The sequence below is a fragment of the Carettochelys insculpta genome, chromosome 15, assembly GCF_033958435.1.
Source record: "Carettochelys insculpta isolate YL-2023 chromosome 15, ASM3395843v1, whole genome shotgun sequence".
NCBI classification, from domain to species: Eukaryota; Metazoa; Chordata; order Testudines; family Carettochelyidae; genus Carettochelys; species Carettochelys insculpta.
The window spans coordinates 40,372,728-40,399,415 of record NC_134151.1 but is presented as its reverse complement, the minus strand read 5'-3'; the positions used below and the strand labels follow the sequence as shown (position 1 = coordinate 40,399,415).

Genomic DNA, 26,688 nt, shown 5'->3' with positions numbered 1-26,688 from the left:
AACCATTGATCACAAGCCATTGAGCCCAATGATCTAATCAGTTTCTATCCACCTTACAGTCTATCCAATCCGTACTACTTCATATTGCTGACAACAATATTGTGAGACACGGTATCAAAAGTTTTGCTAAAGTCCAGGTAATTTCACATCTACCATCTTCTCCATATCTACAGAACCAGTTACTTAATCACAGAACGCAAATCAGACTGGTCAGGCATGATTTGGCTTTGGTAAATCCCTGTCGACTATTCCTGATCACTTTCCTCTCCTCCAAGTGCTTCAAAATGGATTCCTTGAGGAACTCCTCCATGATTCTTCCAGAAGACAGGTCTGTAGTTCTTTGGATTCTCCTTCTTCCCTTTATTAAAGATAGGCACTACTTTTGCCTTTTTCCAATCATTTGATAACTCTCCCAATAACCAGTTTTCCAAGACAATGGTCAACGGTTCTGCAATCACATCAGCCAACTCCCTCAGCACGCTCAAAAGTGTTAGATCCAGACCCCCTGGATGTGTGTATATACAGCTTTTCAAAAGAGTTCTGAACCTGTTCTTTCCCCACCAAGGGCTGTCCACCTCCTACACATACTGTGCTGCCTGATGCAGCAGTCTGGGAGCTGACCTTGTCTGCAAAGACAAAGGCAAAAAAATATTTGATTATTTCAGCTTTTTCCACATTATGGCTATGTCTATACTAGCCCCCACCTTTCGAAAGTGGATGCTAATGAGACACTTTCGCACATGCTAATGAGGTGCTGCAATGAATATGCAGTGTTTCATTAGCATAATAGCAGCTGTAGAACTTCAAAAGTGTTGCTTTCGATCATGTACAGCTCATCTACATGTGGTCCTCTTTGATAGGACCCCACGCACTTCAAAATGCCCTTATTCCTATAACCAAATAGGAATAAGGGGATTTCGAAGTGTGTGGGGTCTTTTTGAAAAGGACACCGTGTAAATGAGCCAGGCACAATCAAAAGCAGCACTTTCGAAGTGCTGCAGCTGCCATCGTGCTAATGAGGTGCTGCATATTCATTGCAACACCTCATTAGCACACCCTGAAGTGTCTCATTAGCATCCCCCTTTTGAAAGGCGGGGGAGCTAGTGTAGACATAGCCCATCTGTCACTAAGTTACCTTCCTCCTTGAGTAACAGTTCCTGCTGTTACAACATAAAGGGTTTGCATAGCTGGGGTGTGCATGCCCAAAGACCTCATGGTACTGTACGAATCCTTCAGGCTATGAAGACAGGAATTTCTTGTGTGAATAACCCTACGCAATCAAAGTGGAAGTTTTGGATCATTCGCTGGACCTCTGTCGGAAGGCCCGATGATGGTGTTAGCCAGGCACCAAATGCATGGTGATAGATCGGGCTGCCACATTATCCACATCTAGAGCCGCTGGCTGGCAGGTTTGCAATAGTACTTTACCCTCCTACATAAGAGCTGGAAACTCCACCCTCAGGTCCCTGAGGCAAAGATTTCTTGAACGGTGACACAAGCCCTGAGGTAAATGGGGAAGGAGGAAGGAACAACAAAGGAAGACACCTGATGCAACAGAAGGTCGGCCAATCAGCTAAGTAGCTAAGGTGTTTGAACACAAATGCAAGAAGTCTGGGAAACAAACAGGAAGAATTAGAGGCCCTGGCACAGTCAAAGGAGTATGAGGCGACTGGAATAACAGAGACTTGGTGGGATGACTCACATAACTGGAGCACGGTCATGGAAGGCTGTAAACTGTTTAAGGATAGGCAGAGGTGCTTCAATGTATGTGAGAAAGCGAGCCCCAGTAGTTGGAGGGAGAAAAGCCAGTTGAGAGTCTTTGGGTCAAGCTTAGACACAGAAGCAACACAGAGATGTTGTGGTTGGTGTCTGCTACAGACTGCCAGATCAGACAGATGAAGTAGATGAGGATTTCTTCAGACAACAAAAAGAAGATTCCAAATCACAGGCCCTGGTTCTCATGGGAGACTTTAATTACCCAGACCATTTGTTGGGAGACCAATACAGCAATGCATAGACAATCCAGGAGATTTTTGAAGAATGTTGGGGATAATTTCCTGGTACAAGTGCTGAAGGAACTGATCAGGGGCCATGCACAGCTTGGCTTACAATAGGAAAGAACTAGCAGGAGAAAGAGATGTGGGTGGCAAAATCAGCTTCAGCAACCATGAGATGGTAGATTTCAGGATTCTCACAAAAGGAAGAAAGATGAGCAGTAAAATGCAGACCCTTGATTTCAGAGAAGCGGCCTTTGACTCCCACAGAGAATTGACAGACAGAATCCCTGGAAAGCTAACATAAAGGGAAAAGGAGTTCAGGAGAACTGGCAGTATTTTAAAGAGCTCTTACTGAAGGCACAGGAACAAACCATCCCAATGCACCATAAGAAAAGCAAATATGGTACGCAACCAGCTTGTCTTAACAGGGAAATCCTTGGTGAGCTCAAACTCAAAAAGGGTGCATTTAAGAAGTGGAAACTTGGACAGAAGTCTAAGGAGGAGTACAAATATATTGCTGGAGAATGCCAGGGAGTAATCAGGAAAGCAAAAGCACAATTGGAACTGCAGCTACCAAGGAATAACAAGGGTAGCAAGAGCGGTTTCTACAGGTACGTTAACAATAGAAGGCTGATCAGAGAGGGTGTGTGGCTGTTACTGGATGAGGGAGGTAACCTAGTGACAGATGATGCAGAAAAAGCTTTTTTTCGCCTCAGACTTCACAGACAAGATCAGTTCCCAACCCAGGGTACTAGGTAATGCAGTATGGGAAGGAGGTAGACAGCCCTCGGTGGAGAAAACAGGTTAAGACATACTTAGAAAAGCTTGTGGTACACAAAAATCATGGGTCTGGATTTAATGCACCCAAGCGTACTGAGGGAACTGGCAGATGTCACTGCAGAGACTTTGACTATTACCTTTGAAAACTCATGGAGATCAGGAGAGATCCCAGATGACTGGAAAAAGACGAATGTAGTGCCCATCTTTAAAGAAGAAAAGAAGGAAAATCCAGGGAACTACTAGACCGATCAGCCTTACCTCAGTTCCTGGAAAAATCATGGAGGGGATCCTCAAGAAATCCATTTTGGAGCACTGGGAAGAGGGGAAAGTGATCAAGAGTAGTTAACATGGATTCACTAAGGGCGAGTCATGCCTGACCAATCTGATTAGCTTCTATAATGAAGTAACTGGCTCTGAGGACATGGGGACGTCAACAAATGTGATATACGTTGACTTTAGCAAAGCTTTTCATACAGTCTCCGACAACTTTCTTGCCCATAAGTTATGAAAGTATGGATTGGATACACGGACTATAAGATGGACAGAAAGCTAGCTTGATGGATGGGCCCAACGAGTCATGGTCAATGGCTTTCTGTCAGGTTGGCGGTCGGCTTCAATTGGAGTACCCCAAGGATCAGTTCTAGGGCCAGAAGTGTTCAACATTTTTGTGTGTGACCTGGATGAGGGGATGGATTGCACACTCAGCCAATTTGCAGATGACAATAAGCTAGGGGGTCAAGTAGATACACATTGGAGGGTAGGGATAGGGTATAGAGTGACCTAGACAAATTAGAGGATTGGGCCAAAAAAACATGATGAGATTCAACAAGGAGAAGTGCAGAGTCCTCCATCTGAGACAGAAGAATCCCAAGCACTGTTACAGGCTGGGGACCGAGTGTCTAAGTAGCAGTGTCGTAAAAAAGGACCTGGGGATTACAGTGGATGAGAGGCTGGACATGAGTTAACAGTGTGCCCTTGAAGCCAAGAAGACTAACGTCATATTGGGGTACATTAGAAGGAGCATTTCCAGCAGATCTAGAGAAGTTATTATTCCCCTCTATGCCGCACTGGTGATACCACATCTGGAGTACTGGGTCCAGTTATGAGCCCTCCAGTATAGAAAGGATGTGGATGCATTGGAGAGGGTTCAGTGGAGAGCAACAAAAATGATTAAGGGACTGGTGCACATATGAGAAGAGGCTGAGAGATTTGGGTTTATTCTGTTTGCAGAAGAGAAGACTGAGGGACGATTTGATAGCAGCTATCAACTTCCTGAAAGGGGCTCTAAAGAGGATGGAGAGAGACTGTTCTTAATGGTAACAGATGGCAGAACAAGGAGCAATGGTCTCAAGTTACAGAGGGAGAGATGTAGGTTGGATATTAGGAAAAACTATTTCATCAGGAGGGTGGTGAAGCACAGAAATACATTACTGAGAGATGTGGTGGAATCTGCATCCCTAGAGGTTTTTAAGTCCTGGCTTGACACAGTCACGGCTGGGATGATTTAGGTGGGGTTGATCCTGCTTTAGACAGGCGGCTGGACTAGATGACCTCCTGGGGTCCCTTCAAGCCCTAGAATTCTATGATTGAGGGCCATAACCCAGGAGTCACAGTTGTACTAGCTTAGGATGACCAGCTGGTTAACAGTATTCACATCCAAGAAACAGGGCAGAGGGGTGGCTGTAGATGTAATCATACCCCTTGACAGGAGTAAATTATTTACACTCCACCCCATGAGCAGTGGGGGAAATGGAGGCTGGTGTTTGCCATACGCTGGAAGTGCTGGCCATAATGGTCTTGGTAAAAGGGAGGACCACACGTGAGGGTCCCTCCAAGGTAAGTATTTGCAGGTAGGATCAATGGACTCAGCAACTTCCTCTGCAGTGAGATTGAGGCTGGTGGCGGCATGCGAAAGAAGGTCCTGGGGCACTCAGAAGTCCCTGGTCGGAGGCCCCGAGACTGATGCACCTACCACCACCACCTCCTCTGAAGAGAAGCTGAAAGATGTCAACAGATCTGGCTGATGAGGTAGGGTACAGGGTGCCACCTCTGGAGGAGTAAGACAACAAGAACGTGTAGGTGGGTGGCTAACAGTAGCCTCAGGACCCCTTGAGGTAGCTATTGTATGCGAGTGAGCAGGGGCCATGGTGCCCTGCACCCATGGGGTCCAAAACTGCCAATGGGAGAGGTGCCGGAATCCTATTGCAAGCCAGGCCTGCACCAGGCCAGAAGGGCCAGACACACAAAGCCCTCTGGAAATGAAGCAGGAGAGATTGACTAGGAAGGCCATGGAGGGGCTGACCTGGCTGGAGCCATTGGAGGAATGTGGACAGCATTGAGCTTGGGTCGCGTGAGCCTGAGACTGACTACAGTGAGTGAGAGCAGCGAGAAGAGTGCCACAGAACAGAGTAGTACTGCAACAAGACAGGAAGAGAAGAAGCAGTTTAGCATCGGGACAGGGACTAGCATGGGGAATGAGATTGGTGCTCAGACAAAGAACGGTGTTGAAGGCTAGCGTGGCACTGAGAATAGGACCTGTGCCAGGGTGAAGACCTGCGTCAACAGCAAGATCATCCCTGTAACCCCTCTGAAGGGAAAATGGCAGGAGGAGAAACTTTCCACACCAGAGGACTACCTGACACTGACTGAGCTGAAACAGGGGTTATGCTAAATAAAACTATTTACAACTTATTTACACAAGAGAACTAGGGAGCTGTGGGTAGGAACAGATACTCAAGCCACAATACTAACACCTACATTGGCAGCAAGAAAGGAACTGAGGGGGCGCTGGGTCAGCTAGGTCACATACAGGCTCCGCACAGGCGCCACTCCAGGGGGCTCCCTAGCCATCTGGACTGGCATTTGCTAGGGAAAAACTTTCCAACAGCTGTGCATGCACGTATACATGTGCACCTAACAACCAGATACAAACACAAAGAACTAGTAAACATTTTGGGAAAGGAGGAGTCAATACAGCAAGGATGGGAACTTATCTAAACTAAAACAGACACAGACTGCTGCCATGTAAATTTAAAAGCTACTAGAATAGCTTGAAAACTATGAGCTAAGAGAAAGCCAATAGGTGTGGAGTAGCACACAGCTGGGACAGAGACATCCCTGAGGAACTGACAGATTGTGAATAGGTTACAGAGTGTTCAAAGACAAGATAGAAGCTAAAAGTGCAGACAAACTGAAGAGAAACAGTCAAATGAAAGTGTCTTAACATTCTATTACATCATGTGAAGGAAGACAACTAAACAGACACCAGTTTTGTAAGTGTTTGCATACATATACAAAGATACATAGATGGGTGAATTTGGTTCTAAATGATTATACTGATATGATGGGCATCCCCAAAACTTGATGGAATGAGGATTATAGGTAGGAAATAGTAACAGCAGTACACAAAATATATTAGAATGACAACACAGGTCATACTTCTGGAAGAATGGCACTATATGTGAGAGAAAGCAGAATTAACTGCTGTTTGTGATTTTGCTCTGCGAATATGTAAACCACCATGGTATGTAACCAGGCCTGATTTCTGCTAACTTTACTTTATATCAGAGCCAGATCACTGCTTTAGTTCAGCTATCACATATCAGGCCTCATAGGTCAGGACCCCTTTCTACTACAGTAAGTATAACTTCTTCAGTACCAGGCAAAATTGTTAAATATAATAAAGAACAAAATTGTCAGACATATAACTAACACAGCATGTTGGGGAAGAGTTCATACAACTCTTGTAAAGAGATTGCTCAGGCACAGTTTCCATAATTCTTTGAGGCAATCAGCAAGCGTGTGGACAAGGGAGATCCAGTCATACAGCGTACCGAGATTTTTGGCAAGCCTTTGTAAAGGTTCCTCACTAAAGATTCTTAAGCAAAGTGAGCAGTCATGGGATAAGAGAAAAGGTCACCTCAGAGACTAGTAACTGGGTAAAAGACAGGAAACAAAGGGTAGCAATAAACGTTCATTTTCATAACTGAATGATGTAAATGGGGATAAGTGTAAAGTAATACACATCGGAAAAAATAATGAGCCAACAATGCCCAGATGCTTTGTATATTGGACAGACTACAAACTCTCTTGGGTAAAGAATTAATGGGCACAAAACTGACATAAAAACACTCCAGATCCACAAACTAGTCAGCTAGCATTTTAATGGAATGGGCCATTCTGTTAATGACCTGAAGGTTTGCATCTTGCTGAAGAGAAATTTTCACAACAGATTGGAAAGAGAGGCTGCTGAACACTCTTATATTCAAATTCGACACATTAACGCGTGGTTTGAACCGGGTGGGAATTTTCTAGGTCATTATAGGGGTTCTTTTGCATACTTGGCTTTATCTAATTCTTGACCACCACCCCCACCTTTTGTCCCTCTGCTCTCTGATTTGCTCACCTTGATAATATTTCTCTGATTTGTCAACCTTGATTACTATTTTTGGTTCTCTGTGCCTTAAACACTGAGTCTGTTCTGGACTGGCTATGATCTGAAGAAGTGGGTCTGTCCCACGAAAGCTCATCACCTAATAAATTATTTTGTTAGTCTTTAAAGTGCTACTGGACTGCTTTTTTGTTTTCAAGGAAAAAATAACCTCAAGTATACATACAATATGATGGGGGCTAATTTAGCTACAACTAATCAGGAAAGCAATCTTGGGGTTATCATGGATAGTTCTCTGAAAACAGCCACACAGTGTGCAGTGGCAGTCAAAAAAGCAAATTAGATGCTGGGAATTATTAAAAAGGGATAGAAAATAAGACAAAGAATATTTTACTGCCCCTTTATAAAACTATGGCACGCCCACATCTTGAACACTGAGTACAGATATGGTCTCCTCACCTCAAAAAAGATATTTTGGCATTAGAAAAGATTCAGAAAAGGGCAACTACAAGAATTAGGGGTTTGGAATGGGTCCCATAGGAGGAGAGGTTAAAGAGACTGGGACTTTTCAGTTTAGAAAAGGGGAGACTGAGGGGGGATATGATAGAGGCATATAAAATCATGAGCAGTGTGCAGAGGGGTGAACAAAAAAAAGTTATTTACTTGCTCCCATAATATAAGAACTAAAGGACACAAAATGAAATTAATGGGTAGCCCGTTTAAAACTAATAAAAGAAAGTTCTTCTTCACAGAGCACACAGTCAACCTGTGGAACTCCTCGCCAGAGGAGGCTGTGAAGGCTAGGACTATAAGAGAGTTCAAAGAAGAGCTAGATAAATTCATGGAGGTTAGGTCCATAAAAGGCTATTAGCCAGCTGGTAGGAATGGTGTCCCTGGCCTCTGTTCGTCAGATGCTGGAGATGGATGGCAGGAGACAAATCGTTTGATCACAGTCTTCAGTCCACCCTGGGGCACCTGGCACTGGCCACTGCCAGCAGATGGGAATGCTGGGCTAGATGGACCTTTGGTCTGACCCAGTAATGGCCATCCTTATGTTCTAAACAGCAGGTTCTCACAAAAACATACAGCAGGACCTATGCTGTTCAACGTATTCATATATTATGTGAAAAAGGGGAACAACAGTGAAACGGTAAAGCTAGCAGATGATACTAAGCTATCACAGACAACGGTGCTCAAAGTTAATCGCAAACAGTTACAAAGGGATCTCATTTAAACTTGGTGACAAGGCAACAAAGTAGCAAATGAAATCTAGTGTTGGTAGGTGTGAAACAACGTGTAACCTACCCCCGACCCCCCAAAAGTCCTCAATGGCAGAACAGGCAGAGGATAGCAAGGGCAATGCTGCAATGGCTGCAAAGGCGGATGAAGGCTGCAGCGCACAGGAGACACTCGACTGTCGTGGATCCCATGCCACTTGACCTAGGCCTTCTATTCACCAAGGATTGTGTGGTGGCTGCATTGCAACACCCCCCCCCCACCCCCCATTAAAATAAGTCACAAACAGCCGCCTTCCTCTGCATACTACTCTCCTCAACTTCAGCCCTGCAGGGACCACCAATGAGAGTAGGGCTGTGAAATCTGGAGCTTTTAGTCATGTACTAGCACGTGGGTAGCGAATGTGTGTAACAGTCATTCCGTTTCAAGGACTGAGGTGGTAGAACTGCCTGACTACTGCACCCATGACTGAGCAGCCCTATTTAGGGTCAGCTCTGCTCACCCCACATGGGGAGAGGGCTAGACAAAGTGCCCTAACCATAGTCCACCTCAGTCCCCTGATCAGGTAACCACGTCCAGTAAGTTCACTTCTATGCAGTAAAAATTGAACAGTAAACTTTGGAATATGGAATGTTCGGACTCCAATGAACAACCCAGCAGTGGGCGACCCAAAAGATAAATGGCAACTATTGCGTATGAGCTGTGATGACTGAACATTGATATAGCTGTCCTGGCAATATGGGCTCCACTCACCACTCGTGGTGAACAGGAAACCGCATTGTAGTGAATGGGGCTCTTGGAGCATGAGGCCACAGCCCAAGCCTTTGCTGCAGGGCTGCACCAGAGTGCGGTGCTGGGGTCAGAGCCCAAGCCCCTGTCACAGGCCCCTGCTGGAGCCCGGGGCTGTGACTGGAGCCCGAGGCCTTGTCATGGGGCCCCTGCCAGACCGTGGGCTGGGGGCAGAGCCTGAACCCCTGTTGCGGAGTCCCTGCTGGAGAGTGAGGACAGAGCCTGAGCCCCAAGCTGTGAGGTCCCCTTTGGAGCACAGGGTCAGAGCCTAAGCCTCTGTTACTGGAGCTCTCTGCAGTGGATCCCCCACTGGTAATGGGAGATGCAGGGCAAAGTGGTGGGGAGGCCTAGGCAGGCACTCTGTGTTAGAAAGGTTGCTGACCCCTGTATCTACGGGTGCCTCACAGTGGGAGGTGAAGGGCATTTATTGGGGGGTGGGGAGAGGGGAGAAATGTGGTGAATAAGGAAAGATGACTACCACAAGTGTGGCGATATTCGAACTCCTATTGGACACCACTGCCACAGAAGGACAGCTAAGAGAAGAAGGCAAAGGACATACCTTTTTCTGGCAAGGAACCCCAAAACAAAACAAAAAAAATCAGGGAGGCAGATTTGCAATCAAGAACAAATACAAAGATCCTAAGTGACGTCCCTGTTGGTATCAATGAGCAGCTCATGAACCTCCATTTGAAGTCTGCCAAAAATCAAAAGGGAACTGTCATGACTACTAATGCACCAACTCTAGACACCTAAGATGACATGAAGGAGAAGTTCTTCACCCAATTGGATCTAGTCTTGAAAGACATCTACAAAGACGACAAGATTTCTCTCTTGGGGGATTTCAATGCCAGGGTTAGAAGACACGAGGACCTCTGGCAGACTACAAATGCTAAAAGAGTCAGCGACAGCAATTCCAATGGAGTGCTCCTCCTCATGAAATGGATGGAACACAAGCTTGCCACCATGGACACCCTCTTCTGCCAGAAAAACAAATTTAAGACCTCATGGTGAATTCATCCTCGAGTGAAGCACTGGCACCTCATAGACTATGCCATCATCCATAGTCAGGATCGGTGTGATGCCCTTCTCACATGTGCAATGGCTAGCTCAGTTGACTGCTGGACTGATCACTGCCTTATTCGATCTACAATGGCAATTACAATTGTCATCAAATGAAGAACTCAGAGGAAACTGATCTGATGAATGATCAACGTCCAAGGCTTGAGGGACCCCATCAGACAAGCTGACTTCCACACAGCACTCCAAAGCAAGCTGCTGACAATACACCCAGAAGATATGGTAGAACACTGGCGCCAAATGAAAACTGCCATCATTGGAACTTGTGGAGAAACCACTGGCTATCAGTCCAGCAAGCATCAGGACTGATTTGATGAGGACAATATGGAAATTAAATGCCTGATTGAGGCAAAAAAGGAAAGCCTTTAGGGCCTGGCAAAGTGGCATCAACTGCACAATGAAAAGAGAAGTACAAGTAAAGGCAGAAATCCAGTGTGAAACAAGGACTCTGAAAAGCCAATGGTGGACTGAGAAGGTGCGAGAACTCCAGCATTTCGCAGACAACACCACAAAAGGATTCTTCATTGCCACCAAAGCTGTTTATGGACCAAGAAACCATGGAATCAATCCCATGACATCAAAGGATGGTACCCATCTCTTGAAAGACAATCCCCCCTCACTCTTCTCTCTTGTGTACACTAGACTTCCATAGATAACAATGAGAGGACAGAGAATTTGAACAGGAGTAACTGAAAATTTTAGTTACTAAAATAAAAAGACCATTAATTCCTTTTTTTTTGCTCCAAAAAATGACCCATTACACAAGCAACAAGTAACAAAAAAATTGAGACACTAAGACACAAAATGAATTACACCTAGCCATGGACATAAAACACAACAAAAAGCGGTTCTATAACATGATGGGCAACAATTTCGATAGGCAGACTACTCCATGAATTTGGAAAGTGGTCAAGGACCACACTCCTTCCATGAGGATATGCGGAGTCTGGGATGGAGGTTGAGTGCAGAATGGAGGTTGGGGTAAGGAATTGGGGTCCAGGAGGGAATTTCATGACAGAGGTGGTTGTGACCTGTGGCATGCGCAATGGTTTGGGTTGTGACCCAGGGAGGGGTGGGTGGGTGTGAGAGAGAGAGAGAGAGAAAGAGAGACAGACAGACAGACAACTGGAGTGCAGGAATTTGGGCTGTGACCTAGGTGCAAGGTCTGGAAGGGGTGTGGGTACAGGAGGAGAGGCAGAGGGTTTGGGTTTTGTGAAACAGGGAAGCAAGGGGTGGGGGGGCAGAGAGGGATGACCTGGAGTGCCAGAGACAGGCTCTGGCCAGGAGGCTTATCCGAGAGGCTCCCAGCTAGCAGCCTTATGAGGACAGCTCTCTGCCTGCTGCAGCACCCAAACCACTCAGAAGTGTTGCCTGACTCATGTAGCTCTCTGCTCCAGGTGCTAGGGGGAGGGGGAGACTTTGCATGCTACCCCCGCCCCCCTCCCAGAAAAATCTCTCTTCTACTATTAGTTGGAAAATGGAAAAGAAAGGTTACTCACCATAGTAACGGTGGTTCTTCGAGATGTGTCCCCGTGGGTGCTCCACATTAGGTTTCGGGCTCGCCCGCAGATCGGATGTTCCAAGCAGTTTCTGCCGGACCGCGCATGCGCTGGTGCGCGCCGCTCCCTTGCGCGCTCCTGGCCACGTCCGCAATCCAGTCCCCGCCAGTTCCTTGACCAACCGCCTCGGATGCTCCTGCAAAACACTAAACAGGGATCCGAAGCGGGGAGGATGGGCAGGTAGTGGAGCACCCACGGGGACACATCTCGAAGAACAACCGTTACTACGGTGAGTAACCTTTCTTTCTTCTTCGAGTGTCCCCGTGGGTACCCCACATTAGATGACTACCCAGCAGTAACCCAAGATAGGAGGTGGGTAATTGGATTATGTGCAGCTTGTCCCCGAGAGGACCGCTGTCGAGAGACGGGTATCCTCTTGGAATACCCTGTGAAGGGCGTAATGTTTGGCGAAGATGTCATAGGATGACTAGGTCGCCGCTCTGCAAATGTCTTTTAGCGCAACGCCCTTGAAAAAGGCTATTGATGCCGCCACCGCCCTAGTGGAATGAGCCCTGGGCGTGGCCAGTAAAGGAGTCTTTTTGAGTTCGTAGCACATTTTTATGCAGGATATGATGTGCTTTGAGATTCTCTGCGAAGAGAGAACTTCTCCTTTCGATTTGGGAGCGAGAGAGACTAGGAGTCTATCCGTTTTCCGGAAGGCCCTGGTCCTGTCTATATAGAAGGCTAGCGCCCTCCTCACGTCCAGGAGATGTAGGCGCGCCTCTTTGTTAGAGTTATGAGGCTTTGGATAAAACGAGGGTAAAACGATAGGTTCGTTAATATGAAACTCAGAAGAAACTTTAGGAACAAAGGATGGATGCAGCCGTATGGTTACCGCCTCCTTGGAAAAAACAGTGCAGGGTGGCGTTGCCATAACTGCCGCAAGCTCACTCACCCTGCGAGCTGACGTGATTGCGAGAAGAAAGGTCGTCTTTATCGTAAGGAGGCGGAGGGAAACCGTGGCCAAAGGCTCGAACGGTGGTCCCGTTAGCGCATTTAAGCACCAGGTCCAAGTTCCACGAAGGTGGAAGCGGTTTCTGAGGGGGGTATACGTTTACCAACCCTTTGAGGAACCTGGTAACCATGGGATGGGCGAACACCGTGTGCCCTTCCTCTTCGTGTCTGAACGCCGAAATGGCGGCAAGGTGGACCTTTAACGAGGATAGTGAGAGTCCTCCTCTCTTGAGGTCCAGTAAATACTCTAATATTACAGGTATAGGCACCGAAAGGGGGGCTAGCTGTTTGGTAGAACACCATGCCGTGAAGCGAGTCCATTTCTGCTTGTAGGTCTTCCTGGTGGAAGTCCTCCTGCTACTTTCTAGGACTTGTTGCACTTCCTCCGTACATGTGCTCTCTAGGGAGCTGAGCCATGGATTAACCACGCTTGTAGTCGCAGGCCTTGGGGGTGCGGGTGCACTATGGACTCCTGGGCTTGCGTGAGCAGATCCGGCGCCACCGGAAGGGGCATCGATGGACGGTCCGACATGCGCAGGAGTAGGGGGAACCATTGCTGTCGATCCCACGTTGGGACTATCAGGATCATTCGGGCTCCTTCCCTCCTGGCTTTCTGCAAGACTTTGTGGATCAGCACTGTGGGAGGAAAAGCGTAAAACAGGGGGCCCCTCCAGGAGATCGCGAATGCGTCCCCCAGGGACCCCCATCCCAGTCCTGCCCTGGAGCAGAATCATGGGCACTTCTTGTTGTATTGAGTAGCAAACAGGTCTATCTGGGGAAAACCCTATGCGTGAAAAATCGGTCGTAGCAGATCGGGACGGATCTGCCACTCGTGCATGAGTGCAAAACGCCTGCTCAGCTGGTCTGCCTTCACATTGTGAGCGCCTGGTAAGTACGAAGCTTTCAAGGCTATATTGTTGGCGATGCACCAGTTCCACAACCGGACTGCTTCCACACATAAGGCACGGGACCGAGCTCCTCCTTGCCGATTTATATAAAACATGGTGGAGGTATTGTCTGTACTGATCCCGACTACTTTGCCTTGTATATGGTCTCGAAAGCGTCTGCAGGCGTTGAACACTGCTCTGAGCTCCAGTATATTTATGTGCAGTGACTGCTCCGTGGAGGACCACAGCCCTTGCGTCACCTCTTCGCCCATGTGCGCTCCCCACCCTATGAGGGAGGCATCTGTAGTCAGAAAAACCGACATTTGTGGTTGGTGGAAGGGTACCCCTGTTAGCAAGTTCTTGGGGTTTACCCACCATTTCAGGCATTTGCACACCTCTGTTGTGGGCGACACCACCCTGTGAATGGTGTGTGCTGCCCGTCTGTATACGCTCGCCAGCCAGTGCTGCATGCTGCGCATGTGTAACCTGGCGTTCTGTACTACGAACGTCGCTGCTGCCATGTGGCCCAGCAGCTGTAAGCATGTCAGAACCGGCACCGTAGGGCTGAAGGTGATGACTTGCACGAGGGAGCCGATGGCCCGAAAGCGTGTCTCTGGTAGATACACTCTCACTGTAATAGAATTTATGCGTGCCCCTATGAACTCTATGTCCTGTGTGGGGTCTATCTTTGATTTTGCCAGATTGATAACCAGGCCGAGCGAAGAGAACGTGCCTGCTGTGATGCGTATCATGCGTAGTACTTCCTCCTTCGAAGCCCCTTTGAGTAGGCAGTCGTCCAGATATGGGAATATAAATACCCCCTGTCTGTGCAGGTAGGCTGACACCACTGCCAAGGTCTTGGTGAAGACTCTGGGGGCCGAGGAGAGGCCAAACGGTAGGACCTTGTATTGAAAATGTTCTTTGCCTACCATGAACCGGAGGAATCGTCGGTGAGCCGGACGGATAGTTATGTGAAAATAGGCGTCTTGTACGTCGAGGGCTGCGAACCAATCTCCATCGTCCAGTGCCGTAAGGATGGAGGCGATTGTGATCATCTGAAAGCATGGCTTGCGCAGGTACCGGTTGAGGCCTCGAAGATCTAAGACGGGCCTCCAGCCTCCTGTCTTTTTCTCTGTGAGGAAGTACCTCGAGTAGAACCCTTTCCCTTGCAGTTGTTCTGGCACTCTTTCCACTGCCCCTATGAGCATGAGATGGTCTACCTCCTGCTTGAGCCTCGCTACATGGGAGGCCTCCTGGAGGTGGGGCCTGGGTGGAGGTCGTGGCGGTGGGAGCGACTGGAAGGGGATGGCATACCCCATGGCTATGATCTCCAGCACCCATTTGTCTGTGGTGATCCTTTGCCACTGGTCGCAGAATGGTCGGAGGCAATGGTGGAATAACCGCTTCGGATGACCTTGTGCGATGGTAGTGATGGCGCAGCCCCGGATCTGTGTGTCAAACTTGTGGCCTTTGGCCCTGTCGCGAGGACGCACGGCTCTGTTGGGAACGTCGCCTGGGAGTTCTGTACTGCTGGTGCTGTTGATGTCGCCCTTGCTCGTAACCCCTGTGGTACTGGGGACGCTGTTGCTGGTACTGGTACCGTCTTTGTTGAGGGTAGTACTTCTTTTTTCTGTATGGAGGGGTGTAAATCCCCACGGTCCTCAGTGTGGCTCTTGAATCTTTACTGGAATGAAGGACCGAGTCAGTTGATTCAGCAAACAGCTTCTGCGAGTCGAAGGGAAGATCGACGATCTTTGCCTGCAGATCCCTCGGTATACCCGAAGTCTGGAGCCAGGACTCCCTTCGCATCACCACTGCCGTAGCTGTGGAGCGTGCTGCTGTGTCCGCAACATCCAGGGCGATCTGAACTCCCGTCCTCGAGGCCGCGTAGCCTTCTTGCACGATGGCCTTGAGCACCGGTTTCTTGTCCTCTGGAAGCGAGTCCATGAGGGAGGTTAACCTAGTGTAGTTGTCGAAATTGTGGTTCGCTAGATGCGCTGCGTAATTTGCCATTCGCAACAGTAGTGTGGAGGAGGAGTAGACCTTTCTGCCGAACAGCTCTAGCTTCTTGGCATCTTTGTCTGTTCCCCCTGTCTTGAATTGAGATGTCTTTGACCTTTGTTGCGACGAGTCTACCACCAAGGAATTTGGTTGTGGGTGGCTGAACAGGAACTCCATGCCCTTTGCCAGCATGAAATATTTCTTGTCCGCTCTCTTGTAGACAGGCGGAATAGTCGCAGGGGTCTGCCATATCATAGTGGCGGACTCCAAGATTGCTTCGTCAAGCGGTATTGCTATTTTGGAGGAGGCCAGAGGTCTCAGATTTTTGAGGAGCTTATGGTGTTTCTCTTGCACGTCTGCTGTCTGGATGCCTTGCGTGAAGGCCACCCTTTTAAACAGCTCTTGAAACTGTTTGAGATCGTCCGGAGGATGGACGTCGCCCGGGGCCGTAGCCTCATCCGGGGAGGAGAGCGAGGAACCACTAGGATACGCCTCTCTGGACCCTTCCGGTTCCTGTTGGAGATGGTACATCCGCTCGCTGGAAGCTTGCAAGGGAAAATCTCGGGGTTCCATAACCAGTTCCCCCTGAGATAATTGAGTCTCTGTCCCCGTTCGCGATTGCCCTTGGGGATACGGGACCATCTGTGTGGATCTTTCCCTGGTAGATTGCCGGTGATGTCTATGCCCCGCGTGACAGGGACGACCATGGCAGCATGGGCACTGTTCTTCGGAAGGTGACCTGGACCACTCCCTTGGTGCATACCCTCTGCGTCTGGGGGAGCGAGATTGTCGAGAGTCCTGGTACACTGGAGAGAGCGATTTGTGATAGTACTCCAGCGGCTCAAACTCAAACCCCAAGAAGGGTGAAGGTGGTCCCAGCCAGGGCGAGGCTGGTTGTAAAAATGAAGACGGGGGCTCCGGGTAGGCTAGGGGGGACCCCTGCCTTCTAGTTGGAGTCTGCAGCATGAGCGGAGGGCTGAGAGAAAGCAACTCTGCAGCCCTGTCTGGAGAGGGGCTGCGGTGCCTTGTTTTCTGTGCAGCCTTCCTCCTCCCTTGAGGGGGTGGCTCCGCCCCCTGACGTGCAGGGGATCTCGGCCCCATCCGCGCCGTGCTCGGCACGCTCATGGGCGGCGTCCTCCGGTGCCTGCAGGCTGCGTGCCTGCGCACTCTGCACCGCCGGTTCCCCGGGGGTCGGTGCCACTGCCTGAGGTGCCGCCGGTACCGGCGCTTGTTTAGCCGCCGCCCTGCCTGCGGTGCGGGGCGGCTGTTTGATCATCCGAGGCTGAGCCGCCTCCACGTGGTTCTCTGTGCCGCCGCCGATCAGCTGTTGCTGCGGCTGGGGGCTGTGCGCTCCTCCCGTCCCACTCGCTGTTGCTGCCGACAGGGATCGGGTTGGGGAGACTTTCCTCCGTTTTTGCGCTGATAGGGTGAGGGAGGCAGCTTTCCTTTTGTGGGCCCCAGAGGGTCCCTCCTGCTGCGGCCGCTCCGGCATGTCCGGCTGGAGGGCCTTGTCGAATAGCAGCATTTTAAGCCGCATCTCCCTGTCCTTCCTTGCTCTGGCTGTTAATTTTGCACAGAAGGAGCACTTCTGCGTGACATGGGACTCCCCAAGGCACCTTATACAGTGACTGTGCCCACCAGACGCTGGCATTGCCTCTCGGCAAGACTCACATTTCTTGAATCCTGAAGAGGACATTGTTGGTGAGTCTTTTAGTTGTTAATGGGGTACTTAGCACCTTCTCGGTGCTGTTTTCCCCCTCTCCGATAGCCTGCCGTGGCAGGAGGGCTAATGGCCCTAGGCTCCTGGCCTCCGGTGCTCCGCTTGTTACTAGGACCGGACTGAATTCCGTCCCGCTTGTTGTTTCTTGGTTTTTTTTTTTTTTTTTTGAAAATAACAACTGGCTAACTTAACAATAGACTAAGAACTTGAAAACTTTAAAGAAAACAGCTAAAAATCATTGAATACGCTAACTTGGCCGTAGCCTAGTCGGATTCCGTCTGCAGCCAACGGTGGTTAAGAGGAACTGGTGGGGACCGGATTGCGCACGTGGCCAGGAGCGCGCAAGGGAGCGGCGTGCACCAGTGCATGCGCGGTCCGGCAGCAACTGCTTGGAAGATCCGATCTGTGGCGCCGGGCGAGCCCGACACCTAATGTGGAGCACCCACGGGGACACTCGAAGAAGAACTAGCCATTAGGAGCTGAAATATTTTGCAACAAGAAGGGAGCAGGTCAGATCTGATGGCTTGACAGGCTGGATCCAACCTGCAGGCTGTATTTTACCCACTCCTGTTCTACAAAGAAATTAGTAACAAGAGAAAGACAAAGACAAAGTGTTGGTCCACTACTTGGAAGGAGACCTAATAGCGGCAAAGTTTGCAGATGACACCAAGTTGTTCAGGACAGTCAAAACCAAAACAGATTGTGAAGAACTACAAAAAGATCTCAGCAAACTGAGTGACTGGGCAGCAAAATGGCAAATGAAATTTAATGTGGGTAAGTGTAAGGTAATGCATGTTGGAAAAAATAACCCAAATTACACGTACTACATGATGGGGTCAAATTTAGCTACGACAGATCAGGAAAGGGATCTTGGAGTTATAGTGGATAGTTCTCTGAAGACATCCACGCAGTGTGCAGCGGCAGTTAGTAAGGCAAATAGGATGTTAGGAATTATTAAAAAAAGGGATCGATAATAAGACAAAAGATATCATACTTCCCCTATATAAAACTATGGTACGCCCACATCTTGAGTACTGCGTGCAGATGTGGTCTCCTCACCTCAAAAAAGATATATTGGCATTAGAAAAGGTTCAGAAAAGGGCGACTAAGATGATTAGGGGCTTGGAACGGGTCCCATATGGGGAGAGGCTAGAGAGACTGGGACTTTTCAGTTTGGAAAAGAGGCGATTGAGGGGCGATATGATAGTGGTATATAAAATCATGAATGTTGTGGAGAAAGTGAATATAGAAAAATTATTTACCTTTTCCCATAATACAAGAACTAGGGGACACCAAATGAAATTGATGGGTAGTAGGTTCAAAACTAATAAAAGGGAATTTTTCTTCACACAGCGCACAGTCAACCTATGGAACTCCTTGCCCGAGGAGGCTGTGAAGGCCAGGACTCTATTAGGGTTTAAAAAAGAGCTTGATAAATTTTTGCAGGTTAGGTCCATAAATGGCTATTAGCCAGGGATAAAGTATGGTGCCCTAGCCTTCAGAACAAGGGCAGGAGATAAATCACTTGATCATTGTCTTCTGTTCTCCTTCTCTGGGGCACCTGGCATTGGCCACCGTCGGCAGATGGGATGCTGGGCTGGATGGACCTTTGGTCTGACCCAGTATTGCCGTTCTTATGTTCTTATGACATCAGTAAGTGTTTAAAACTTGCTTTGCTTCAATCCTCATTAAAATAGTTAATTGTGAACCAATATTCAACACAATATTGACAAGAAGACAGACAAGACAAAATAAGGAAACCACAAATTAAAGAATATTAAGATAAACAAAAATTGGTGGGCCTCATAAATTTCATACTAGGATACTTAAAGAATCTCAGAACTGCTTGTGATTATCCTTGAAAAATCATGGAGGGCTGATAAGACCTGAGAGGACTGCAGAAGAGCAAACAGAGCATGTATCTTTGAAAAGAAAACCCAGGTACTAACAGGCCAGTCAGCTCAACTTCTGAACCTGGAAAGAAACTGGAATTAAACAATTCTTAAACACCTGAAACTGCAGTTTGACCCTTTCCATTCCCTTCATGAACCCTTTCACCACAGGGTCCAAGAAGACAATGACAAACCCAGTCCTGGGTGAAAAGCCAAAATGGCTGCTAAGTGCACTTTCAGAGAGGATAGTGACAGCCCTTCCTGGCTCAAGGATATCAAGCAGTCTAGAATACTTGGTATCGGGGCCTGCCCCGGGAATAGTCCCCTTTGAATTGCCCAGACACCAAACCTTTTCCATTTGGCTACATAGGTTGCCCTCATGGAGGGCTTCCTGCTGTTTAACAATACTTCCATGTCAGATTCGGAGCAGGACAGCTAGACCACACTCAGCCATGGAGCTTCCATGCTGTCAGATGTAGCACCAGAGATTGGGGTGCTGCAGTCACCCCTCCTCTTGTGTCAGCAGGTCTGTGCGTGATGGAAGAACCACTGGGTCACAGATAGCCATCTCCAGGAGGGTTAAGGACCAGTGTTGTTGAGCCCATGCTGGGGCCACGGGGATAACCAATGCTTGGTCTGACCGAATTTTGAGTAGGATTTGGTGGATGATGGTATTGGAGGGAAGGAGTACAACAGAGGGCTCGACCGGTGAATGCTGAAGGCTTGCTCCCAGGAGCCTGGGCTTCGGTTCTGGTAAGAGCAGAATGTCAGGCACTTTGTGTTGAGATGGGTGGTGAAGTGGTCCACCTGGGGACATTCCAACTTCTGGAAAATTAAATTCAGTATTTCTGTGTGTAATGACCACTCGTGGTCCATGAAGGACCTGCTGAGATGGTCACTAGGGAGTTGTGAGCCCACGGTAGGTAGAACGCTTTCAGGAGAATCTGTGCTGGGTGCAGAAGTCCCAGAACACAAGGGCCTCAAGATACAGGAGGGAAGAATGTGTACCCCCTTTGTTTGTTTATATAATACATTGTCGTGGTACTGTCTGTGCTGACTGCAACACACTGCCCCTCTAGGTTGCTCTGAAACACTTTGCACACCAGCCGAACAGCTCTGAGCTCCTACACATTTATGTGGAGCTGGGTGTTGTTCTTGCTCCACAGGACCTGGGTCTGGCGGTCCCCCAAGTGCGCTTCCCAGCCCAAGTCTGAGGCATCTGCAACTAAGGAGAGGGAGGGTTGAGGGGGACTGAAGGGCACTCCCATGAATACCAGCTGGGCATCCAACCACCAGTGTAGTGCCCCTAGCACTCATGAAGGAGCTGTCACTAATTTGTCTATATTATCCTTGACAGGTGTGTATACTGAGGCGAGCCACAACTGGAAGGCGTGCATTCGCAACCTAGCATGCTGGACTACGAATGTGCATGCACCCATGTGGCCCAGCAGCCTGAGGCATTCCCTGGCCACTGTGGTTGGGAACCTGATTAGTTTGAGGATGCAAGAAGCCTGGGCTTGAATCCCGCTCTGAGGCAGTAAGGCCCTGGCTTGCTCTGCATCTAGTCAGGTGCTCCATAACCTGAGCTGGGGTTAGCACTGACTTTGCCTCGTTTACAATGAGGCCTAGTGTGTCAAATGTCTGTTGTATCAATTGCATGTCGCGCCACCTGGCGCTGCGATCGACCCTGGATCAGCCAGTCGTCCAGGTAGGCGAAAAGGTGCAGCCCCTGTCTGCGCAGTAAGGCTGCCACTGCTAACATACATTTGGTGAAGACCCTTGGGGCCAAGGAAAGGCCAAATAGAAGGATTGTGAACTGATAATGGTCCTTCCCCACCACAAAATGGAGGAACCTCCTGAGAGGTAGATAAATTGCTATGTGGAAATATGCGTCCTGTAAGGCGAGAGCAGCAAACCAGTCCCCTTGTTCCAGCATCAGGCTAATTAGGCCCAGGGATATCATACGAAACCTTATTTTTCTCACAAATTTTTTCAGGTTTCGCAGGTCCAAGGTTGACCGCAATCCCCCTTTTGCTTTCAGGATTAGGAAATAACAGGAATAAAACCCCTGCCTCTGGAATTTTTGGGGGACTTCTTCTATAGCCCTCTTTTGTAGGAGGGACTTTACCTCCTGCCTGAGCAATGTCTCGTGAGAGGGGTCCCTGAAGAGGGACAGAGAGGGAGGGTGGGAAATGTGGTAAGAAGAAAATTGGATAGCATATCCCTTTTCTGCTCTGCGAGGTACCAATGGTCCAATGTTATGTTGCACCACACACAGTAGAAAGGGAATAGGCTGGATGAAAATAAAAGCTGAGCTGGAACTGAGGTGGCAGCTGGTGTGTCGCTCCCAACCACGCTATGAAAACTGTTGTTTAGACCCCACTGGGGTTTTTTGATGACCCTGGGTCTGGGTCTGGCAGCCCTGATGTCTCCTATTGGAGCAGCCCCTTCTCCGGCTACTGTGCTGGTGTTGTTGCAGGAATTGCCTGAACTGGGGGTCTCAGGGTAGAGCGCCTTCTCTGGGTCGCCAGTGTGTGTAGATCCAGCAAATGCAGCGTGGCCCCAGATTCCTTCATACTGTGAAGTCTCTTATCCCACTTTTTCGGAAAACAGGGAGGGCCCCTCGAAGGGAAGGTCCTGTATCAACTGTTGCACCTCATAGGGGAGCCCTCAGACCTGTAGCCATGCTCCCCTTCGCATGGCTATACCAGAGGCCATGACCCTGGTGGACGCATCTGCTGCATCTAGCGCGGTCTGCAGTACTGTTTTAGATATGAGTCTCTGCTCCTCCACCAAAGCATCAAACTCAGTCTTGCTCTCTGGTGGGACCAGTTCTGCAAAGCGACTCAGGAGCTGGCCATATTATATGCATATCTGATAACCAGGGCCTGCTGGTTAGCGATCCTTACCTGAAGGCCACCTGTAGAATAAACTTTCCTACCATACAGGTCCAGTCCTTTGGCCTCTCTGTTTTTAGGGGAAGGCCCTTGAAACACCTGTCTCTCTCTGTTGTTGGCTGCATCTACCACCAGGGAGTCAGGAGGAGGATGGGTGAACAAATGTTCATTACCCTGGGCCAGAACAAAGTACCAGCGCTCATTCTTTCTGACCATGGGTAGGGTAGACGCTGGGGTCTACCACACTGCTTTCACCATGTTGGCAATTGTCTTAATAATGGGCAGTGCTACCCTAGTGGGTCCAGATGTTGACAAAATGTCTGTGACCGGGTCTGCTTTGTCCCTGACCGCCTCCGCCTGTACTCCCCAGGCCCTGTGCCACCCTTCTTAACGGCTGGTATGCCCTTCCATCCTCCATTACTGGGGATGCTGAGGACCCAGCCAACGCCTCCGAGACCACCAGCCCAGGGGGTTCAAGTTCTTCTGTTTGAGTCCCTGGCACCATGGTCTGCAGTGCCGTGCTCGGTACCTGGGGTGGGGTGCTCCATAGCGATGAATGCTGCGGTGCCATCAAGGTGGAATAGCTCAGCACCTGGGACAGGCACTGGGCCTGCCAGTGCTGACACCAACAGCACCATAGGTTGGTGCCAACTGCACTGGTGCAGGTGCCAACGACTCTACAGGCACCTCTTACACCATCAGCTCCTGAGCCTACTCTTGTGGGGGCGCTCCCAGCAATGCAGATGGTGCTGATCTTGGCACCTGGGGAGTGCCAGACACCCTAACAGGGAGTCCCACAGCCTGCCCCTGTGCCTCGTGGATCGCCCATGGAGTCTAAAAAGGCCATTGGATGGCACCCTGAGGGGGCATCTGCTAATCCCCCACCGCGGGGAGCCGGGACTGGTGCCAATGTCCACTGTGCTGGGATGACCTCGTACTCCCGCTCTGAACCAAGCTGGAGTAAAAAGAGTCCGATTCTGACACCAACGACCACAGCAGTGCCGTGGGGCCCAAAGTGCCTGCCGGCTCCTGTGTGCCTTGCACCGTGAGACACAGGACACTGAAGGAGGTAACCGTCTACAGGGGTCACATACGTTGCAGGAACCGTGCTGGTGACCTTGCAGACTGCTCTGGTGCCTGTGTCTGAGGTGGCAACGAGGACTGCTGGCACAGCGTCGGAACCGGCATTATTTGTAAGAGGCCCTAGTAGTAGCCATCCTTCAGTCTACGTAGACTATGGATCGCACCCTTTATAGTTTCAATTTAGGACTTCATTTACAGCGTCTACTGTGACTATGAAGACCCATGCAAGAGTGACAGTCCTTGCTGCATCTCTTGCAGATGTGGTGGGTGTCTGGCAAGTCCTCAGTGTGCTTTCTGTGTGCTCGCTTCTCCTCTGCTAGCTGTCTGATCTTCATCTCGTCCTTCTGAAGGCCCTTGTGTAACCCCAGCCTCCATCTGCTGTGGTCGTCTGCTAGTTCTTCCCAGTTGTCCAGCTCGATGTCTACCTCTCTGCAATGCTGTCAATGGCTCTCTTCAGTTCATCCACAGTCGGTTCCTGATCCAGTTTGTCCATTACTGGTAGGAGCTCGACGGCGTCGAGGGCTGCGTCAACCACAACGTTCTCGCGTGAGTACAGCTCGAAGTAGTGCTCAACCCTGTGCTCCATCTATTTGGCTTTGTCAGCGATAACTTCACCAGATTTGGATTTCAGAGGTGCCATCTTGTTCTGGGTGGGTCCTAATGCCTTCTTCATACGCTCGTACATTCCTCTGAGATTACCAAAGTCGGCACAGGTCTGGATGCTGCTGCATAGCTGGAGCCAGTGGTTGTTGGCACAGCGCCTGGCTGTCTGCTGTACTGTTCTTCTGGCCGCTCTAAGTGCTTGCTGGGTACTCTGGCTCAGTGAGCGTTTGTACTCCAGGAGTGCAGTGCGCTTCTTTTCAATGACTGGAATCATCTCATCGGAGTTAGCTTCGAACCAGTCGTTCGTGTTTCTAGCTTTTCTTCCAAACACTGACAAGGCCATGTTGTAAACTGTATCCCTCAGATGTTGCCATTTGGATGTCACATCAGCGCCCCCGGGGCCGCTGCGCAGATTTTCCTGGAAGGTCTTTCTGAACTTTTCAGCTTTCTCCGAGTTTGCCGTCTTTCTGGCGTCAATGCAGGGCCTTCCAGCAGGTTTAGAGCGGTACAGCTTCTTGGATCTCAGCTCGAGCTTGGAGCAAACTAGCGAGTGATCTGTATCACAGTCAGCACTATGATAGCTGCGTGTCAGAAGGACATTTTTGAGGTTATTACGCCTAGTGATGACCACGTCTAGTTGATGCCACTGCTTCGAGCGTGGGTGTCTCCACGACACTCTGTGCTGTGGCTTTGTTTGGAAGAATGTGTTTCTGACGCACAGATTGTGGTACGTGCACAGTTCAAGGAGACGCTGTCCATTGTCATTCATTTTTCCCACAACGAAGTGTCCTAAGCAGGAAAGCCATGAGGCCCAATCAGCTCCAACTCTTGCATTGAAGTCACCCAAGATGTACAGTTGTTCATGAGCAGGTATTTGCGCTACAGCAGCACTAAGCACGTCAAAGAACTTGTCTTTTACTTCTGGTGTAGCGTACAGGGTTGGAGCATAAGCGCTAATCAGGTGGACAGGACTGGCGCAAGTTTGAAGCGTGATCCGAAGAAGTCTTTCTGATCCGCCCATCACTAATTCCACCATTTGTAGAAGCAAAGCCAACACCATGCTCTCTGGGTTCTTCTTGGGCTTTACCGTGCCAGAAAAAGGTGTAGTCCTTTTCCTTTAAAGATCCCGAATCTGCGAGTCGTATCTCTTGCAGTGCAGCGATATCAACTCGGAGCCTCTTCAGTTCCTCGTTGGTGACAGCGGTCTTTCAGGTGTCACTGATGGCCTGAAGATCTTCAGTCAAACCGGTCAGCATGGTCCGCACATTCCAGCAAGCAAGGTTAAATTGGTGATGTTTCTCATTTCTTGTTGATTGTCTTATTTGTTTGCCTGGTGCCCAAATTTCAGTCACTTGTCAGGTTCAGGAACCTTAAGCCTCACGCACCCAGCGAGGCAGGTGAACTGTGGCGGGACGGTACCCTACTGGCTGGGGGCTGCCCAGCTTGAGGCGGGCGGTGACTGTCCAGTGAGATTGAAGGATCTCCCCCACCATCGAAGGCAATCCCTGGTGCTCGTTCTCTACGCCAATCGAGCAAGAGCTTATAACTGGTACCTGTTGCCTCCCATGTTGATGCAACGCTGTTCAGCGATGCCAGAGTACCTCTCCGGGCGCGAGCCTGGGCACTTATTATGGAGACTCTGGGCTGCCCAGACACCAGTGTCCCCCTCTCGGCTTTACTGATATAGTCCAAAGGAGAGGATAACCTCCACGTCTCAGCTGCAGGAGTTGCTGGGACAGTGCCAGAAGTTGACACCGAACCGCCTTCAGACTCCACTCCGGATTTTCTGTCAGGGTTTACTCCCTTAGCCTTGGATAACCCACAAGGCAGTGGGGTGTGGAGAATGTGGTTAAGGATCCCACTACTTCATACCTCCCTGTCACCTCGAGTCACCATAGCTCCCTGTGGAGCAATAACCTCATATCCCTGGGACCCTCCTCCCCACCTTTCGTGCCCCCCCCAGCTACCATCACCATAGGACCCTCCCCAACCCACTACCCCCATCTGCTCCCATGCCCACCCTCCTCACTGCACTGGCCCCTCTCCCCCCAGCTGCTCTCAGTGCCCCCAGGTCCACCTTCCCCCATCGCTCTTCAGAGACTCTTCTCTTCAGAGCCTCCTTTTCCTGATAGTGCTGCCTTGCAGGGCACAGGTGGCACACCATACCCAAGCGCTGAAAGCCCCTGGAGTTGAGGGCAGCCTCAGAGAGCACGGGCTTGCGCCAGAGTCAATGCCAGCACTTCGCAACCCCGGTCACGGTGCGATCTGGCGGACTCCTCAAACGGTTGCTGTCTTTTTGCTCTCTCGTGGAATCGACCCCAATCTCGCCTCTTCTTCTCGCGAGGCACTGGGGATTGGCTCCTATGGCATTGAGTAGCGCTAGGTGTCAAGTCCTGTTCTCGGGGTCGGGAGCTCCCTGACAGCACCAACGATGCACCACTCTGAGCTCCCACTGGGGAAATGCCTGGACACAAGGCTGCCTTCAGCAGCAGCACCTTCAGCCACTGAGCCCCATATTTCAACGTTCTAGGCTAGAAGGCCTTGCATATAGAACATAGCTCCCGGAGTTGAGCCTCACCAAGGCAGCTCAGACAAGTCTTATTGTGGGTCACTTTTGGGCATTTATTTGTCGCATTTTGAGCAAGTTTTAAAACCTGGAGAGCTGAGCATCCCCTGGCACCGAAGCGCCAGGGGTTAGAGTCCCGCCTCGGTTCACTAACTGTTAAGTAGAACTATTTACAAGTAAAAGACAACTATCTAAACTATTTACAACTGTTTACACTAACTATCAACTAATTTACAAGTAAAGACTATCAGTGATAC

General features: G+C 49.6%; 1 protein-coding gene across 1 annotated transcript in view; it reads right to left on the bottom strand.

The window, feature by feature from the left end:
• Positions 1–26,688, bottom strand: part of KDM3B (lysine demethylase 3B) — a 173,944-nt gene that overhangs the window by 35,010 nt on the left and 112,246 nt on the right. The gene's annotated exons all lie outside the window — the stretch shown is intronic.